Source organism: Sitodiplosis mosellana, unplaced genomic scaffold, assembly GCF_009176505.1.
Source record: "Sitodiplosis mosellana isolate CC-2019 unplaced genomic scaffold, AAFC_SMos_1.0 Smas_scaffold_1, whole genome shotgun sequence".
Lineage (NCBI taxonomy): Eukaryota > Metazoa > Arthropoda > Insecta > Diptera > Cecidomyiidae > Sitodiplosis > Sitodiplosis mosellana.
Window position 1 is genome coordinate 10,116,837 of NW_022595244.1, and position 21,821 is coordinate 10,138,657.

Genomic DNA, 21,821 nt, shown 5'->3' on the forward strand with positions numbered 1-21,821 from the left:
ATCGTATACCTTTGCCGTTGAAAAGTCAGCAGATAAAAAAGAACGAACAAATAGCATGGCATCGTGTAGCGACGTGTTGGTTGTGTGTTTTTTTTATTGTTTTTGTATCAAAGAATTACTGACGTTCCGTATTTTTATTGGCGAATGGCCACTTCATGCACGTATAATAGCGGCACGGATAATTGGGTGAAAAATACTTGAAAGTTGAGTTTTAAATTGCATCATAAACGTAAAATTCTATGAACCGAGAATCGGGTCGAAGGAAGAAAAAAAGATGCACAAGTGCTGTTGAATTTCAGGCTGCGGAATTATGATTAAAACTCAAAACTTATGTAATTTAATCGGATATATCAATGATCCATGATGTGCTAGAGCTATCGCATGAATACCCACTTGAAAGTGGGAAAATGTTGAAATCAATAGGAGTACGATTGAAGTACCACTATTCCTTTGATTCTGGAAACACAAACCATAGTACTCTTGTAACTAACAAGCGAATGTTTCAAGAGAAAAGAGTAGAGAGAGAGTGGTACACAAAAAGCATGCATCAACAAAAATTTAGGTTAGCTTTACATTCAATTGCTATGGTAGAATCGTAGACGAGAATTCATTTGCGGTGGATCGAATCGAATCGAACAATGAAATGAGTTTCCATGAGTTCTCATAAATTATGGTACCTTAATTCCAGACATTTCCAATCATGAATCGGTTTTTGGGGGATTCAGTGTCTCGATTGTAATGCCACAATTACAAAATTGTTGTATGGATCAGACGTTGCAGCATTAATTTTGCATTTGGAGCCAAAAGCCAACATTCATTCGTACACGATTGACCAAGCAATTGCAAAAAGACAGACGCACAAATCACAGTTTTATGATAATTGAAACCACTTGTGATTTCATTTTCAAGGCAATGCATAGTAATACGAACCGAAGTCGAACGAAAACAATTTTCCGAGTGTCTACTTCGGTAAATAATTACGTGGGGTGCGATTTTCGATCGATTTCATCTACTCCTTCTCTTCATCTCTCTCTGTCGGTTTGGTTTCTGCATTACAATTACAAATGTGTACATCTTTATGATCGATAAGGAGCACAATCTGATACCAAACCGATGATACCCCACATTTACCACTTGCAATCTTTCAACATTTCGTTTATGTTTCTCACTCTCATTCTTGACAACACTTGAACATAAAAGTATTTTATGTTGCTAAACAGACTCTATGTTGCCGTGCATTAAATTATCAGACACTGACTGTGTCATTGTAATCACCGTTTGTCGCTGCCTACGCTTCTTCTCCCCCATCTGATTTCAATCCCAAATAAATATTTAGATATTTCTTGGAATTTATTCACGCTGAATCGTCTAGCAATGGGAGAGCATTTAAAAGCGTTGTGTGTTTGTGTGTTTGTGTCGCAAACAGGCGACAAATACAAAATAAATTGTGGTCCTCATCACATTTGTATACTACGAAATATACCTTTTGTTTTAATCGCTCTTCCAAATGAGCATCGTAGATGGTAGTTTTCCAGTGGTGTTAGCAATTACTTAATTCAGTGCATGAAAACAATTTAACCGAATAAAAGGCGATTAAATGTCGTCGCCGTGGGTTTTTCGGGCCACTAATGATTAAAATTAATGAATTCCAAGGAAATAATCGCTGCGCGAGAGTATTTTACGATTAAGTCTCAATGTTCGACAAAACATCGGCATGCCCGTGCCCGTGTGCGCTCATGAACAATGTTGAACCGAAGCAACACTATAAATCTAATTAATATACAGTTCATCGCGTTCCGGAGTGGTCCGTTATTGTGAAGGAAAAGTGCCATCGTCATCAGCAGGTGCGCATCTCGCACGCACGAATGCTGTGTGCCCATTAAAAATGACTGGTTGGTTGGTAGCCAGTGAGAAGATTAGATTAACATTTAGCTCGTTTTTGGGTGTTTTGAATGGCAGAAAAAAAAGAAATATTGAACTTATTTACATCACTTGTTAATTTTCGTTCACTTGTGTTAGCACACACTCACACACCAACATGGCAACAGTCAAAAGGAAATGCGTCAAATGGTTTTTTCGTGCGAATGGTTTTCGACATGAAGTCGAGCACGAGCACCAGGAGAGATAGGAGAAAATAACATTACAAAAACAACTTTATTGTACCGTGACAAACGTAAATCATGTGACATTTTAAGCCGTATACTTTTACACAATGCAAAGCACTTTTCCAATCACAAATCCCATCGGCAATGCTTTTGTTCAATTTTGGATCAATATGGTGTTCGTACGTTCGAACGGGCTGGGGGAGTAAAGCGGTTTCAAAACATAGTATGCGATTATTTGATAAATGCAAATCGAACATTATTCTGATAGGTAAACGCTTACCGCTCTTGCCGACGCTGCTTGAAAATGCTCAATGACAATGAAATTAAATAGCCTGCAAACGAAGCAGTGTGAATATATGTGTTTGATTTGAACGCTTTTGTGTTTGACGATATCTTGAAGAATAACATACACACACACGCACAGAAAAAAAAAGAATCGAGAAAAAGAGTGGTTGAAGCGAACCGCCGACGAGATAACTGCACGACGGGAAAAAGCAGATGAATGTCGAATATTATTGTCAAAAGAAAATCGGTTCTTACCGAAGTGCGCTTCACACAGCCATTGTTGCCTTTTGTTACGATGAATAAGATGTTTGTGTGTTTGAGTTTGAATTTGATATGGTGCTACAGCCTAGCACACAGACTGAACTGAGTTTCAAGACTTTTGGGAATTCGACGTGTATTTGTATGAATGCGGTCATTGTTGTTGTTGCGTTCGTTTGTGTGCAAAGAATCCGCACTCATCGAAATAATTTGTCGAATTCATGAGGCTTTGGGCAGGAACTGAAGGTGCGCGCAACTCTGTTCATATTATGCTAATGGCAAAAACACAAAATCGATTTGTGCAATCTATCTTTGTGATAGCGGTGACGATGACGACCAGCAAAGCATAGACACATACGGAGAACGTGAGAGCGGCGGCTAGAGTGAGAGGGAGAGAGAGAGAGAAAGTGACAGAGTTTCGGAGAGGTAGAGAGATCCTTCGTAATTTGCACACCCAAAAGTATTTACGACACGTACATTAAAGCGATTTAATGCGTCTTTTGTGATGGTTTCATTGTTGTTATTCATTCGCTCGAAGATGTTTAGTGCTATTGAGCTTAATAAATGTGGTTTTTCGGCTGGAGTTTTCGTGCATCGATGCCCATATGGTTTGGCACAAATGAAAACGCAAACCATATTTTAGCCATTCTAGACTTTACCGTCACCGCACCAACACCATTTCGATGGTATACTCTTGCTTCGCATTCGTTTGTTCGTTTATTGGTTCACTCTGCATGTGGGCCCTTTCATCCGCTATAACGGCAATCGCTCGGAAAACAAAGCGACTATCAAATGAATTGGGAAATTGTACAAATTTTAATTGCTCAAGCCAGCAGCAGCAGCAGTAGCAGCAAAAGCAGTGGCACAAACTTAGTTCACCAGACGTACGTTCAACATTTATCATTGTAAATAAAGCAATGCCTATAATTTATGCCATCGAATAAATAAAATGAATGCTTTGGACCGATTTCTTTGTGTCTCTTTTGGCAAAGTTATTATTTGCATTCGGTGAATCCAATCAAAGGCAAAAAGTACATTTATAATTTGGCTATAAATGGTTCAGAACAACTTGCACGAAAAATAGGTAGACATACACACAGCACTGTCAAGGTGTAATGGCCCAGTCAAAATTCTCTTTCTAAAATTCATTGCAAACATTGAATGCACGTCGAAATCCCCATTCTCTAATTAAAATCGCATTATTTGCCGGCCGCTTCGCTCGTGAATCATCGAAATCGATCGAATGTGTGCGGGATGTGTGTATCTCTTTCTCACACTCTATGTACATGATGTAACAAGCTAAATATTGAATCAATTATTATGAAATGTTTACTTTATTTTCAGTTGAAGTTTTCATTCGCAATTGAAATATCATATCCCGTAATCCGATAGCAATACATTGCTTCTTATGGAGCCTGAATGGATGGATTTTTGTAAGAGCGCATCTTAGAATGATGGAATATTTCGAACTTTAATCCTATTTATCCAAACTTACCTCTTAAGTGGTAAATTAAAACCAATAAATGTTTACACATCGAAATATCTCGAAAACGGCTGGGAAAATCGGCAAAATGGACCGTGGTGTCACTCCCTAAAGGGAGTGTAGACACCCGGCTGGTTTGATGGCCCGAAGTTCAAATCCAGTGGATTCGGGCTGATCCATGGGTTCTCAGGATTTGGTCTGATTCCCAGCTTTTCCTTTCCTGTGAGCATCTTTACAAGTCACACTCACGTTTTGTATGGAATTTCACCACAGGGCAAGTGCTGGGATCAGGCCAAATCCCGAGAACCCATGGATGAGCTCAAATCCACCGGATTTGAACTTTGGGCCATCAAACCAGCCGGGTGTGTACACTCCCTCTAGGGAGTGACACCACGGTCCATTTTGCCGATTTTCCCAGCCGTTTTCGCGATATTTTCATGTGTAGTTTAATGAGAAAGATATCCGCCATGACAGCATTTTGGCCCGCCATGTTGGTATTTTGGTTTATATAAACAGAACATTCTCTACTTTGACAGTCAACGTTTCTAAACGTAAACACAAATATTATCTGTCATAATCACATTCACCACTTCTAATGTGCTTCAGAGAGCTTCTGACAGCACCATCCATCCGAAGCGTTTGAAACATTAAAGGCTTTTGCTGATTTTTTCTGCCGCATTTTCATTCGAGCTATCGCCTTATGTCATATCCGATTGGAACGAGGAAAAAAATCTCTCAAACATGTTACCATTGAATGGATTTTGTTGTTGATTTATTTGTAGAAAAAACACATCGTTTCGTAAATAGAATGTTCAATACAGCTGCGAAACTTTTCCAATCAAACTAGCCTAAATTGGTTGAAAATGCGTAACGCAAATAGAATATGTTTTGTTGAAGTTTATTTTCTGGCGGATGTTTGTACCATAGTTTTTACTTTTCCATGGAACATTCAATTAATCTACCTCGTTTGCTTCGATAAATACACCTCTTCACGCCGTTGAGGGTAGTGACTTCAATGAGAAAAGGCTGCTCATTTGTCGAAAACAGCGACCATTTCAATTTCAGCATGCAAACAGCACCAGCGAATAGAAAATCACTCCAACAAATGTAAACTAATTTCAACTGGAGACAAAGCGATAAAAAATAAAACTTTTTTCTTCACAACAAAGCCAGATATAATTGGGTATTTTTCCATTCGTTAATTATTATGAGTTATCACTTGATAGAAGAAGAAAACGACGCGAAAAATTGAAACATTAGCAAATAAGATAAACAAAAATTACTTTTATATTCGATAGTAGTTTTCATAGTTATGCAAAAAGGGCTGTAATGCGGATTTTTAATTGAGTTTTTTTATCATACTTTCACCTTGGACGGTCGCAATTTTTTTCGCCTGCTCAGCCAGAGCAACGACGAATGACGCGATTTTATATACACGTTGAGACTCGATGGGTGGCTGTTTTTTTTTTGCCCGCATGAATCCTTGTTATTTTATGCGATGGGAATTTCATTATTAAAACTTTTTAATTACAACCCAATTGAATGAAACTTAAGCAATAAACGAGCGGACGAGCAGACGAGCGCTCGACGCTCAATTCGATTTATTTCTCGTTATTTACCATTTTTCATTACAGCGATGGATCTTTTTTTTCTCACTCTCTCTCTCTCTCTCTATCTCTCTCTCTCTCTCTCTCTCTCTCCCTCTTTTCATCTTCCCACATTTATGGGAGTAGTTTGCAAAATGCTGATGATGTTGTATTACGTTTAAGCTTTTTCCATTCGCCATTTACGTCATTCTGAAACTGACCGAGCATTAAGAGCTTTTGAGCTTCGGTTTACAAAAAAATGGGATTATAAAAAGTGCATTAGCGATGAATAATAGCCCAAAAACAACATACACACAAAGAAAAAACCGTCACAATTTTATGGTCAAAAACACATAAATGATTTTCCAAGAAGAAATTTCAATCAAAACAACCGTAAATACATACCAAATTCATCGAATTTTTCAATGAAATAAAAAAAAAATTGGCAGACATTTCAATTGTGTCAATCTCGTTTTTATCCAATTTGTTTTTTTTTGTATTATTCACCGAAAGAGTATCACATTTTGCTATGTCAATAACATTTCGTTACTGTTGTGAATGGAGCGAATGATGGTGTCAAATATACTCAGTTTCATTCAGTTCAAAATAGACAATACGAATTCTCCAGTGAGCTGTAATTTGTGCCAATGATTTCATTTTTCAATAACAAAAATGCTACAAAATAATATTTTGAATCTCAACTTTGTTTTATACGAGCAGTGCTTGTCGAGCACTTCAATGTTCGATTCGTTCCAGGGAGTGTAACTCCGAGGAGGAGGAATGGTGAGGAGGTGAATGAGGAGGAGGAGTACGCTGAGGAGGTTCCTCCTCCTCACATGAGGAGGAAATAAAAATTACCAAAATTGAGGCATATAAATTTATTTTAAACACTTTTATTGATTTGGAACGAATGCCAACGATGAAAAGCTACGATCAAAATCAATAGAAGTGTTTAAAATAAATTTATATGCCTAAATTTTGGTAATTTTCATATCCTCCTCATGTGAGGAGGAGGAACCTCCTCAGCGCTCTCCTCCTCCTCATTCACCTCCTCACCATTCCTCCTCGTCGGAGTTACACTCCCTGTTCGTTCATCTATTGAAAATGAAAACTGTTGCCTGGTTTTTGTGAATTGTCACAGGTTCAAACATTTTTTTCTCTTGGATCTGGAGCTGCAAATGTTTGTCATGTAATATATGGCATTGTAAAATAAAACCGTAACGGTATTTTTTAAATCAGCACTTGATAAATAGAATGAAAATCCGTAGCGGGGAAAGAGAGGATGAGAGAAAGAGAAACAGAGTTCAGTTGAACAAAATGTAACACATTTGTATGATTTTTTCGATACAGTTTCCTGTGGATGTAATTATTATTTTTATTCGCTCACTTACAATTGCTAATTCTCATCGATGTGTTTCAAGCTTGATTTCGTGTCATTTCGAGAGGAGTTGACATCAACACACATTTCCACAAAATAAAATAAAACTCGAAACTGAAGGAATGCAAGAAAAATGGCATTCCGTTTCTCTTCCCTCATCGCCCTGAAACATTCAACTTCAGACACACATTAAACATACTTTGTTGCTAACGTTTTTGCTATCTCTTGAATATTATTGCTTGCGACGTACGATCCAGCGATTTCGAGATGTTCATTGATCAAAGCAAAAACAAAATGCAAACGAAATTAGAATAAAAACCACGAGTGTAACAGGCAGTCGGATGGAGAGTCGATACAAGCACAACTTTGCAGCCAACACACAATATCAAACAAAAACAAGCGTGTACAGAGAGCTGCGTTACAATGACTGGCTGGTGCACAGTAAAATACCGAATTTCGTTCGTTCTAAACCAAAACAATAAACAATTTCGAAAAGGTTAAAAAGAAAATGATATCAAAATATGTGCAGGATATGGGGAAACCAGAAGAACCGAAACAGAATACCGAATATGCCGATAGCAACAGCAGAGAAAGCCAAATATTCAGTGTACATGTAGTAACTGGTTTAACGTATAGTGAAATGTTGTAAACGGGTGTAATGTTGTAAATGATAGAGAGAGAGAGAGAGAGAGAGAGAGAGAGAGAGAGAGGGAGGGAGAGAGAGAGTTGTACAAGAGCAAGACGAAGAATCGGTGGGAATTATAATTTATACTTTTCCTGCAATTTGGCCGTAATGAAGTTAAATAATCTGGCACAAACGTGTCTTAAAGTTTGAGAGTTTTCCCTTTGGTTTTGATGATGTTATTGCTCGTTCTTGGAATCTTGCATGGAATGGCACTGTTACACTGCAAATAAGTAGATACAAGATACATACATACATATATATGCCGTCTCTAGACCAAAATGTTCGTTCTGGATTGTTTGCACAAAATGCATATGTTTCAATCTATTTTCCCAAGCATGTTCAGTTGTTTATTGTTAATGCGGTTTTTATATTTCGAAATTGATACAAAGACCACCAACAACGGTGGCGGGCAGAGAATGAGAGGAGACGAAGAAAGGGAATAAGTTACATAATGTTAGAAATGTGTGCGAGAGTGGATCACATTTGCACAGAAACTTTCCATGTGTATATGTATACCAACCATTGGTTCGTATTTAAATATAAAAGCTCCAAAAACAATGGATTCGGCAAAAACGTTTTTCGGAAATTTTCCGCAAGAATGCCTAGAGATATATTACATTTGAAGCAAAAGATCCAAACCGCAAACAAATACAGACGCGTGTACACTGCACACACGTGCGCGCGAGCGCAAAACAACAACAACAGCAATAACGTCGACGCCGACAACGACGACAACAACGACAGCAGCAGCACATTTGTATCGGACACGAAAAGCAAGTGATGTGGAAAGGTTACATATACCTTCACCATAAAACCACCGTTCAACATTTCGACAACAATATAAAATTAGATAAAATTTGTAACTGTAGCAAATTCAATTTTCTGGTTCATATGAAAAAGTGATTGTATTTGGTTTGGTGTTGCCATGCGTACATGTGTACAAGTGCTCGGTATGTTGTCTTATTTTCGCCACTCTCGAAACTCGTTGCACTGGAATGAATTTTCCATTTCAGCCCATCCAAAATGGCCAAGAATTAAATTTTTTTCGTTTTTTTTCGTTTCGTCAGAGATAATGAATATTTTAAGCGATGCTCTAATCTAATTTGGGTTGTCAAACGAAGGATTTGGAAATTATAATATATTTTGTGATGGACTTAAAGTATATTGGGTTAGCCTCTTCAGAACAGAACGAAAAATGATATTCAAATGAATATTTCCCTTGGCTTTGCGGCCCAGCGCACACACACACACAAAAAGCCCGTAATCATTTTGGATGATAAATTTTCAGTGTACCAAAGAAGAATGGTATCCAAAAGGGGTCAAGGACTAAAATAGAATAGCGACTGCTCCAATCTCCAATGAAAATGAGCTGAGCCCATTGTTGCAGACGTCGGCAACATAATCACCAACATTGCCACTGGCATTATCGCACACACCCGAACAACGCTCGAGCAAAGTCTAATGCTATTTAAACAACATCCCACGAAAAAAAAAACGACGACCATTAAATAAAAATCTTTTAAATTGTTGAGTTCAAAGTTCAAGCAGCAAAAGTACAATAGAAAGAAAATGTTTAATATTGCCATTCACACTTAATTAACAAGCGTCTGAATGTGACGAGAAGAAAAGAAAAGTACAAGACCAAGAAGGCCGTCAATGTAAAGAGAAGAGAAAAAATGTGTCGCACATCGGTACAAATCAGCATTCTTTTTTATTTGCTTCTAGATTTTTTTTTGGTATTTCAAATTGCCATTATGATTGTTATCGATTGGCAAGTTTTTGCTGGTAATTTTCAGCTTTTCAATATTGACTGACAGGTCATTTTTTTTAATTCGGGACCAGACATATATAGATATGATGTTACAATGTTGTTTCGAGTTCAATAAAATGTTATCATCATCCATTGAACATGAATTTCAGCTATTGAATCGAACAACAAGAAAAAAAATCGGTCCATTTTTTATGAGTGGTCCTCCAGAAAAATGAACCATGTATTCCATTGAACTAGACCAATGTAATTGTACATGATATTACAGCCCTTTTTTTGGGAGCGTCAGATAAATTGATATTCCGAATGTCAGAGTATTAGAACGAACAAAATGGATTCCGACATTTTTTTTTGCTTTCATCTTGGGGTTGAGCTTTGACAATAATCGTTTTAAGCTCAACCAAATCGAAAAAGAGCAACAACAGAGAAAAAAACACACTAAAAGATTAATGATCTTTATCTTTTACGCCATAAATTGAGCGGCTGTTAGAGAAATAAGTTGAAATTAACACAGTTGAACTTATGTGTGTTTGTTGAAAAATTGCCTTGCTCTCGCTCTCTGTTTTCATATGAAAAATTTTCTGTGTTTTCCAACACTAATGAAAATGACTAAATAAAAATGTCATGTCACACTAAATGCGCGCAGAAAACTGAACTCAACATGCGAACATTACTTGTCGGGTGTTTTTTTTTTTTGTTCGTTCGTTCATTTGTCCGTTCGTTCATTTGTCCGTTCGTTCGTTTACCAGGCCAATAATTCATGATGTCAGAAAAAATTGAGGAAGACGACCATTTAGTTCAGTCGCTGTCATCTGTCACCCATTTACATTTAATTCATTTATGTCTGCGAAGCGAAATTACTCATTCGGGTTTAATTAAAATTTTTGTGCAAAGTTTTTGTTTTTGTGTGGGAATAAAGCACTTTGGCAGAGTAAAGTACTTTGAAAGATAGGCGGGAGAGAGAGAGAGCGAGAGCAAATGGAGGGAGAAAAAGGACGCCAAATTTTTCATGTGAAATAGCTCCAGCGAGACAGAAAAAAAGAAGGTTTCACATTTTTGACTGTCGGTCCACCATTCGAAAAAGGTATATTTGCCTTTCTAATGAGCCAACATCATGTAAAAACAAAGTTTAATTTTCGCCTTAAATCTTAAGAACACTTTTGCGTTTCACGAATCGAAAAGGAAATGGGCGCGCATTTCGAATGGAGAGCAAACGCAGTCAAATGTCAAATGGCCACAGGAATGTGCCATCAGTTTGACATGTTTAAATAGAAGAAGAAACCCACAAGAGAAATGGCCGAACAAAAAGAGAAGGAGGAAAAAAAAGTCAACCAAAATTTTCGTGGGTTTTTCGTTGTTTGTGTGTTCAATTCAATGAAGGGTCTTAGTTTCTTATTTCGTTTGATTTTTCTCTCTCTTCTCATTCTTGCCGTTATTCGCACTTTAGTTTATGTGTTGTTGTTTTTTCTTCATAACTTCAAACAATATTTCACCCTCGTTTAATATTATTACTGTGAGTCTCCATTTTGCATAAAGCCACTTAAAAAAAATCGCCGAATTTTAATGATGCCTCTGAAGAAAAATACACCAATTTACGGAATGGAAATGGCTAAAAATAGCCCTTAAAAATGTGCACGACCAGCCCAATACACAATACCAAATGATTTAAATATGTATATTATTCTCATTTTCTTTTCTTCCACATCTTTTCATCGTTTTGAACATCAACGGCGACAACGACGATTCCATTTGGATGCCGTAAATAAATCACCGTTATAGAGTCAACACAAAAATCGAGTTTTGATAAGAAGAAAAAAATACACGTAGAGTAACGGAAAATATCGACATCTCTTCAATGGGACCAGCGTTCATTTTGATCGTGTTTTACCTCATGCAGCGTATGATTTAACGATTTGGCTCCTCTGCTGTTGAGAGATGGATCAATTTTGGTTTCCTTTTTTGGATTCGCTATTTATTGATTTTCCCATATTTTATTGTTTGACCTAATACCTTGGATTGGCACTCGAATAGCACCGAAAATAAATTTAATTCGAACAAACGAATTGTGTTTCTTTTTTTAAACTTGTAGCAAATTCTATGAACGAGAGAGATCAAACGAATATATATAGCTCAAGAATATAATTGCAAAACATTCGTTGGCTTTCCCATTGAAATGGCAACGAAATAAAGTTCAGACGTAACCAAGATTCAATTTGGAATCTAATTTTAACGTTTTCACTTGAGCGTCACATTTAAATTAAGACTGCTGAGATTTAAAGCGTTTTTCAAGTGCGCATGTTCTTATAATATTAGTACAAAATATGCTCTTTTCAATAAAAATTTGAATGTAATTAAAATATTCAATAATATTTTGCTCGCTTCAAATTTATGCGAAAAATGTTAGATTCCAATCTCTAAGTCGAGAAAGTTCTTAAGTCAAAAAAAAGGCAGCGAATACAAAAACGAAAACTTCTCTACCGTTTCAAAATTCTTTCGATGGGAATTTTTTTCTAGACAAATTCCATACTAGAATTGCTTAGCAATGTTTAAATGGAATATTGAATCGGCACATTTTTTAGACGAATGAAGTGCCCGAATGTGTTCAACGGAGCATATCGTTTCATCATTGTATCGATTTTGTCAGCTTCTGTCATGGGAATTTCGATTTTTTTTTTCTTTTTGATTTTTCAATTCTTCATTTGCCCTGCAGATGCTCACAACACAAAAGCACAAATCACAGCTCAGATGGGGGAAGAGCAGAAAACGAATAAATAAAAACATTTCCAACAAAACATCCCGATGAATTGTAAATTTTCCGGTGAACGATGCTGAAATATTTTACAAAATTGTTTGGATCAATGTGAATATGAAATGTTTGAGAGAAGATTGAAAACTCTCTAGCTGAGCGAATTTTGATGGAACACAATTTGTTTACATTACGTAGGCATGTATGGATACATTGCATTCCAACTGGCTAAACCATGCTTGACTATCTATCGGCAGTATTGGCAAGTCTTATAGCAAAACGCTCACAATATAGCATTATGCACATTCATCAGAGCTCTTACCAATACTTTTTCATCAAAGGAATTGACTCATTCCATTATTTTGAGATGGGCTTCTTAGCAATGTGCACCAAAACAAACAATTTGTACATGTAAGCAAATGTAACATGAAGCGTGCATACAATTTGATGTGTATATACACTTATCGTCTGAGGTGCACATTTCAATTGAACGACCACTGTGTGTGTGATGTAAGTAAATTAGGATGCATTCAAAGTGGTGTTTTTGCTCCCTTTTTCGGCTTAACATGGACACTGACATGAATTCAAAGCGCAAAGTTACATTGCAATTTACAAATAACAAATAAATGTTGCAATTGGTTCGGATTGGTTGCTTCCAGAGTATTTCTATTGAAAAAGTTTCTCTTTCCGAATTCTCATTGGTTTTTTCTTCGTGAGCGTGTCCATGTATCGTGTTGCGTATGCAATATTCGACATTATACAAAATTTACGTTTTGAGCGTAGTTCGAAATGTGCAATATCATTGCGGTCGGTATATTGTGCATAAGTCGTATGCAATTTCTCAGAAAAAGGCCGTTTGTATGAACATTTGATGTGAAAAGTTTACAAGTTTATGAGAAATTTCGATGGCAACCAGTAATTCATTTGCAATTTGATGATCCATACCGCTCCACTTCTGAATGTATTCGATGTGTAATTGCATTCCAGTTCACGCATACACTATTCATGTCACCGAGCTCATCGCAGAGCTTTCAAATTGCAGACATATGTTCATTTCAATTTTTATCCCATGAATATTTTTGTTTCCAAATAAAATAGATCCAAAATACATAAATTGTTCGGTCGCTGTCACAATTTTCATGGAATATGAATGCCATGTGTGTGTTGTCTCTGGAACAATTTCGAAAAAATCGCAACAAATTTGAATAAATTCAATGGCTCAAAACTGTGAGAAAACTCAAGACAGAGACAGAGAAAGAGAGAGAGAGAGTGAGTGTACAAGTTATTTTATGAAGCAAACAGCATGTGCACAAGCTTTTAATACGTGTGCGATTGGAGTGTGTATGAAGTGAACACGAATCGTACAGACAGTCGAAACGGTTGACGATGGTCGTAACGATGATGGTATGACAACGGAAGCGACAAATTAAAATTGCAAAAATTTTGGTACTCATATATATACATACTCGTGATCAATGGCATGAGTGCTGGTAATGCTTGCGCTTGTGCTTATGCCATCCCATTTGTGTGCATCGAGTGTAGCATTTACATGACATTTTCATTCAAAAATTTATCGAAAATTTATGTGGAACATGAATATGCTGCCGTGTCTGCAGTGAAATGAGCACATTTCAAGCTGAAACCAAACCAGTTTCTAATTTGAATTGGATTCGTCGAATCACAATTTTTGTGCACAAAACAACACGAGTGTGATGTGTGCTCGCTATTGTGACGTCGACACAATCGATTTCAAAACACCAACCCTAGCAAGCATTTGCAATGGTGCAAGTGATGAATTTCATCGCAAGCACACCGTCGAAAACAGCAACCAAAAATAAAATGAAACGAGGAGATATCGCTATTGCAAAGGAAATTAAACTCAAATTCGACAAGAAATTGGAAAGGCAACGAAATTAAAATATGAAGGAAGGCTGAAGGGTGGGAGCGACGGGATATCGCACGGAATACATTAGACCCAAAGGAAATACAAGTGTGCATTTTGTGTTGACAAATTATTATGAATTGCTCATGAGTTGCTGAGCGTTCCGGTGGTTCCAGGCAAAATGTACGTATCGTCAAAAAAAATGAACTACCCCCACAAATGTTTTTCAAATATAAATTCCGGGTACAATTTTATTTGCCATTTTGAATTTACTGGTGGTGCAATGTTTTTTTCTTCATCTTTCGCTCCCCTCCGCTGTCGTGTGTAGAGGCAAATCGAATGAGAATGTTGGTGATTTTTCGGAAATCATCATGGGATTCATGAAACAAGCGCATGCTAGAGGCAGGGAGACGAGGGAAAGAAAGTATCAAAATATCCATTGGAAATATTTGCATGTCGACATTCATTCATTTTGCCAAAAGTTTGCGACAGCGAACCGAAAAATTGTTGAATGCATGAAATTTAACTTTTTGACGAAGTTTAGCATCGGCAACGGGTTCGAAGGTTTGAAATGTAAATAAATGATTCAGGGCTAGAATTCTACGACATTCCACCAAAATCGTTCGGAATTATTTTTTTCGTACGTAAGACATCAATCGACATCATTCGAGTTATCGGAATAATTCCGGTGGAGGGATGAAAATTAGTGGAATCTCTCTCTTTCACTCCAATATAGTTTTACGTACGAAAACCATAATTCCGAACGATTTTGGTGGAATGTCGTAGAATCCAGCCCTGGTGTTTTTTTTTTGTTCTTCCTTTGAACTTTGTTTAAATCATGTCTGATATTTTTCTCTTGGAATTTTAACGGCGGTAAACGTGTTGGCTCAAAGTCAAAATTAGGAAATGTTATTTTGCGGCGTGCGCAATGTTCGCCAATCAAATTCAGTCCATAGCTCACAAACAACGCACACATACATGCCCGCACCGGTACACACAAACTCACACCTGGTAGCCGGCGGTTTTTCCGCAACCGCGTTATTCATTGCTTAAGTCATTAATTAAAATGATGATGCAAGGTGTATGCACTGTATGTACGATCCTTTGTTGCCATATGTGATTTTCAATCTGTTCTTTTTTTTCTTGGATTTTTCAAACGCGCCACCTTCTATGAATACGGAGTGGAGAGATGAAAAAAACCGCAAGTCCTCAACACACAATGTATCAACATTTGCTTTTCTCTATGGAAAATTATTTCCATTTTATTCCCTTTTCTGACATTCACTTTTATATTTGCATAAAGCGCTATCAAAATTGCAGCACACGTTGCAGCACCGGAGTTATGGTATGCATTTATAATATGTATAATGGGTAAACATTGAGAGCTATGATGTGCGATGGGACTTGGAATCCTTGGAACTGAAAAGCTGAATTTCGCGAAGCCACACATAGCAAATCGACTCTGTGCGCTGCATGCTTCAAGCTCTTTTTTTTTAAATACACATCATAACTTTAATTAATGATTCAACGCTTTCGTGTGGGTTCCTTTCACATCCTGGTTTCTGCGTCAATATTTGTGTATGCAATCAATCTTTTTTTCTCTTACTTGCAACAAATTTGAAACTTTATTCTGAGTTATTTCATTAAAATTAATGAATTAAATGTCCAAAATGTATGGAAAACTTTTTCGGAGACAGAGTGCAAGCCGCACAGTGAATGGAAATCTCTTGAAGTGTTTATGAGTCACACACAAACGCACACACGAAGAGTGAGAGAAAACGACGACGAGGCGGTGGTCTATATCAATGCATAATTCAAGTTTAAATTAAATTATCTGTTTGGGAATAGACAGTATGATCTTAATACGGTAATCGTGTCACCGTCATGCCAGAATATGGAATTTCAATTTCTTGCACTCGTTATTATAAATAACTTATTTAGCGTGTGTGTTATAACTTTTTGCGTAGGCACATTGTATGCTGGATCCACATATTATATACCATGCACATAAGTCGGTTTATTAAACACATCAAGCGCACACCGAAGGCATAAAAAAATGTACAGAGAGGGAGGGGGTTAGAGAGGGATAGCAATGTAGACCGAATGACACAGAAGAGAAAAAAATGAATTTCACTTAGAACATTGAACGTATTTAACTATTTACTTGAGCTTCTTCATCGTTCGCAGTAATGTGTGTAATGATGTTCTATTTTATTTAGGTCTAACGGCATACAAATGTTTGATTGTGCAATTTAATTTAGTGACAGCGCGTGTCTCGTGACAACGTTGAGATGACTATTTCGCATCCTACACATCACATCCATGCAAACAAACACACACACATGTATATGAAAACACATAGCGCCAAAAAGCATTATGCTCAAACAGGAAAGATGTGTACGCAAAATGCGATGCTGAGCTTATGCAAAACCGTATTTTGGAATTAATTGAAAAATGTAATAGACGAAAATTCATTTATTCAAATGTATCGCATTAGCAGGAAACGAAATTAAACGAACAACGGCATTGGATTGGAGAGAGCGAGAGAATGATAAATATTGTTGGGTGCGGCTGACGACAAAAGCGACAATCTTTTCCGCAATGTGTGCAAACTCCAGACTCTGGAGAATAATGAAATATGTATTGTAAAAAAGCTGCTGAAATATATAAATGGTAACAGAAAAGTGTTTGTGACGTCGATGTTGTAACAAAGAGACGATAGACAAAACGAAGAAGGTGTTTGTGCACTATTTGTGCGCTTCTCCATGATAAAGAAAATACAAAATTTGGTAAAATTTGTTGCATTTTCAATGGGAATACGACTTTTGTTTGGTTGCTGCGCATCGAAGAGCATCGAAAAGTGAGCTAGTTTAATGTATTGTTGTTGCTACTGCTGCTGCTTCTTCTGCAAATAAATAAAAGTGCGGTTCACTTGGTTTGTATAGTTTTCTTGAGTTGCTTATTTTTGCCAGTTTTAAATCCCCGTTGATTATATCGAAATCCCCGTTTACATTGTGTGTTTCTACGTTTTCTTCCGATTCGCATTCGCACTAACGGGCATAGTAGTTGACATAATTTTCTTAGCGCATTTCCATCATTCTTTATTTGCTGTTTGAGTTCGTGCGGGTGTTATTGTTTCCGTTTTATCCGTGGTGGCGGAGACAGAGAAACCGAAAGACAGAGAGAAAGAGAAAGAAAGTGTAGTGCTAGAGGATGAAGGGACATTTTCACACCAAGGCTTATGCAAGAATCAAGCTAAAGCTTAGTTAAAGTGTTAAATATGCTCATGTGATAAACAAACGCCGCACCATAATTACATCATTCAAATGCTGTAGTGTATTGCACAAATGATAAGATACAACAAGTGTGCTTTGTTTAAGTTTGCCGCAGCCTTTGACACTGCGTATGCCATCGAGGCAACGATGACAAAAGAAGAAAAACTAGCTTGAGCAACGGCAGCAAAAGACAAAAGCATCGTATCGTGGCAATTGGCTAGAAAGTGCTCTCGGTTTTCAAAATCATTTGCATAAATATTGCGGAATATATTTATATATGAGCGAATTCAACATACGCAGATCTCGTTCACACACTCTGTCTTTCGCACCAGCACTATTTTCTTCAGTTGTGTCAACAACGGAGAGCAGAGCAGAGCAGAGAGAGATGCCAAGTAAAACAACCCGCTACAAATAATACAAATTTGTACATTTCATCCGGAGCGGCAATCGCTAGCATCTTCGACAATTTATTCCATATGCATTTGTTTACAAGCACATATTTTAAACACATTCCATTTTCGGATCGTCACTTCGAAAAGTCGCATTTATTTGGATTTCCCAAGGGGGAAAGTACTAGATTTGTATAATTCAAATAATGCAATCTAGTACAAAAATAATCCCAAATAATCCTTCGGCAATAATGCTATTCATAATATCAATAAATAATAGCGAACTATGGTCAAGTAATTGATGCTTGCATGCATTTGAATGCCTAAAAAACAAAGTGGGTCGATAGTAGATATGAATTGGTGAGGCCTAGAAGAACACAAGTTTGTCAAACGTCGTAGCAATAAAGAGAAATATATTTTACTGCAACTAACAATGTTTGAAAGAATGTATGTTCATTTTTGGCGGGTCATCCTGGTTTTTCACGGTTTCCGCGTAACTGATAAGAGATAACAAATAGTTGTCTTCGGAAAACTTGTAGTACTTGAGATCCTCTATAACATTGCTGAAGACAGTTATCTCTTATCAATTGGGCGCAAATCAAGAACATCTGCCTATGGCATGTTTTTTTACCATCCTTCGCGTTTTCTGCGAAATTCATAGGAGATGAGTGGAAATTGTCTGAAGCAAAGTTGCGAGAAGCCTCGAGTACTATAAATTTGCTGAAGACGCCATGTCGTTACCTCTTATCAGTTCAGCGAAAAACGCAAAAAATCGCAATTGTACAACAAAATTCGTGTTTTTCGCTGAACTGATAAAAGATAGATACTCAGCGTCTTCAGAAAATTTATAGTGTTCGAGGCTTTTCGCAACTTTGCTTCAGACAATTCCCTTTCATCTCCTATGAGTTTCGCAGAAAACGCGAAGGATGATAAAAAAAAACATGCCATAGGCCGATGTTTTTGATTTGCGCCCAATTGATTGATAAGAGATAATTGTCTTCAGCAATGTTATAGAAGATCTTGAGTACTATAGGTTTTCCGAAGATAACTAGTTGTTATCTCTTATCAGTCACGCGGAAACCGTGAAAAACCGGGACGACCCGCCAAAAATGAACATACATTCTTTCAACCATTGTTAGTTGCAGTAAAATATATTTCTCTTTATTGCTACGACGTTTGACAAACTTGTGTTCTTCTAGGCCTCACCAATTCATATCTACTATCGATCCCTTTTGTTTTTAAGGTATTCAAATTTATGCAAGCATCAATTACTTGACCATAGTTCGCTATTATTTATTGATATTATGAATAGCATTATTGCCGGAGGATTATTTGGGATTATTTTTGTACTAGATTGCATTATTTGAATTATACAAATCTAGTACTTTCCCACTTGGGATTTCCTCACACACACACAAAGAGAGAAAGATGGGTTCTCTCTCCCCCAATCTTGTGTGTGTGTGTTGTGCAAATCTTTCATTTATCTTAAAATTCCGAAAGCTTTTTCTTTAGTTAACTTTGTTTTGCAAAAGACTTACAACCAACTAACTCAAACAATTCGGTGCCAGTATCTCGTTAATTTATGTTGAATAATATTCGGTGAATTTTCTTGATTTCCCTACCTCCACCATCTCTTACTCTCATTCCCACTGTCACCCACATGCTTCGAGCTGTAAACGCATATTCACACACGGTTCTCACACCCAACACATAGCTCCAGGGGAATATATGTGTGTGTTTTTAATGAAAAGCTTGACACAAAATAACAAAGGGAATTTTCTCATAAAGTCTACGAGCAAATGTTGGGGTTTCTGTGCATTCAGAACCTTTTTTTTCATTTTATTCAGAATTAAAACATCACCTGGCGTCCATCCATGTGCACCACAGGTACAGAGCATACATACGCTGAATATTTGGCATATTTCTGAAAATGAAAATTACTTATTTACCAACAAAAATGTTGGCTCTTAAATATTGGAATTCTATTAATTTTCAAACAAGTTGAAATGTGGTGATGAAATTTTCCTTGAAATGCGCACAATTTTTTTTCATTTTGGCTGAGGCCAAAGGCGGTCTCAAGATCTGTGAGATGCATAAGCGTTGTCAGACAAATTGCTACCAGCAAAATGTAAATGCGTGCATAGGTTTTGTATACAGCGTCTCGCCGAAAATGAGCGTCGCCAAGCAGCCATTGTTGTTTTGCGTATTTATACTTGAACATCTTTGTGTGTTGATTTGCATGATTAAGTGTTTGTTCGCACCAAATAACAACGGCAAATAAGCCTCAACGATGACCCTATTTTTCGGTCGAAAAGGTATTTCGCATTGTCTTACCAGAGCCAGATTAACAGTACAAATATATCAATAGGGAATTCTCAAGGGAAAGAGATACATGATGTTACACCGGCAAATTCTCGCATATTCTTACTCTCAAATTCACACACGAACATTTGAATGGTTTCAACGTAGTTGCCATCGAATCGATTGTCGTTAACGAAGGGTATGTATCCTTTTGAATTACCTTAAAATACGTTGGCATTTTCGCCCATTCAGCTATTTTTCCCATTGAGCAAACGGGCTTCGTCTTTTCGATAATGGTGCAAATGTTCGTGTCAAAACGCAAACCCGAGCTATACACCTACGTAAGTTTCTGAGATAAACCCGGCTGAAAATCATATATGCGTAGGAATGCTCAGGTGTCTGCTCAAGTTATCAATATTACCGAAGATAATTTGGGAAAAAACGGAAACTAAACCGCACTAAAGTGCCACGTATTCCCATCATGTAATGCGATAAATTGCATATATGATTGACACTAGATCTACTCCGCGTTGCGCGATACAAACTTGCGTTTTTCCATAGTTAGCATATATTCAAAGAATGCAAATAACTTGAAAGCCTTTTTTTTTGCAGAGCGGGAAGACTCTGACACAATTTTTCCAAGAAGATCTTTCTACCTTCGGGGAGACTAAAAAATGATATACACACACCAAATGCAATCCCTATAATGTTGCGAGGAAAAGCACATAATTACTTGTATACCTGATAAGGGCACGTGCAGCGGTGAATGAATCGTGCTTTTACCTTCGTTTCTTCTTGTCTCGTTGGCCACCGAAAGTCTATGCGTTCACCTTTCCCGGTGCCATTGTTTGATTTGCATAGTTTTTCGTTCGATTTGATGAGTTCGAGCGAAGGGGGACGCACATGTGAACTACCACACAGCGAATGTGCAAGTTTTCGTGAGCATTTTTCGCTTAGTTTAAAATGCAAACACACATTTTGTCATTACACATTGTTCAATCTTAAGCACACAATATTATTTACGCTTCACTTATCTTTACTATGTACACGAGTCGAAATTATCAAAACGTTAACATTCACATATCGTGTGTGTTTCACCCCATGCGTTTCAGAAATAAGAGAGAGAGAGAGAGAGAGAGAGAGAGAGAGAGCGAGAGAGAGAGAGAGAGAGGGAGGACGGGAGTAAGGGCGAAAAGAAAAAAAAAACGGGAAGATGATTCTGTCGTGTTCAACAATTTACTCGCGCATACTTTGTGACTTTGTGACTTTGTGTGTGTGTGTACGTTTAACGAACAAACACAAAGAAATTATGATTGTATTCCTTGTGTGCTAGCTACTTTTAAAAATAATATTATTAAAAACTCAAAAATGCTTGACTGCGCTTCAGATTTTTGTTGAAAATTGTTGGAATTGAATGATGTCGCCTATACCATACCAACCATACGTACTACACATGACAATTTCATTTGACAGTATACAATGCAATAAGTGAAGAAGAAAGCGCGCAGAAGAAGAATGGAAGCTCTCTCACACACACGTAAATGTGTCGCTGGTGAATGCTGATGACGGAAGAACACGTGCACATGTTCCTTTTGGCGCTGAAACATCCAGCGAACACGTATGTGGATTAGATTTTAAGAAGGGAATTTGTGTGGCAAAAAAAGTCGCACAAACGCCAAT

General features: G+C 37.2%; 1 protein-coding gene across 1 annotated transcript in view; it reads left to right on the forward strand.

The window, feature by feature from the left end:
• Positions 1-21,821, forward strand: part of LOC129565325 (neuroligin-4, Y-linked) — a 226,960-nt gene that overhangs the window by 36,170 nt on the left and 168,969 nt on the right. The gene's annotated exons all lie outside the window — the stretch shown is intronic.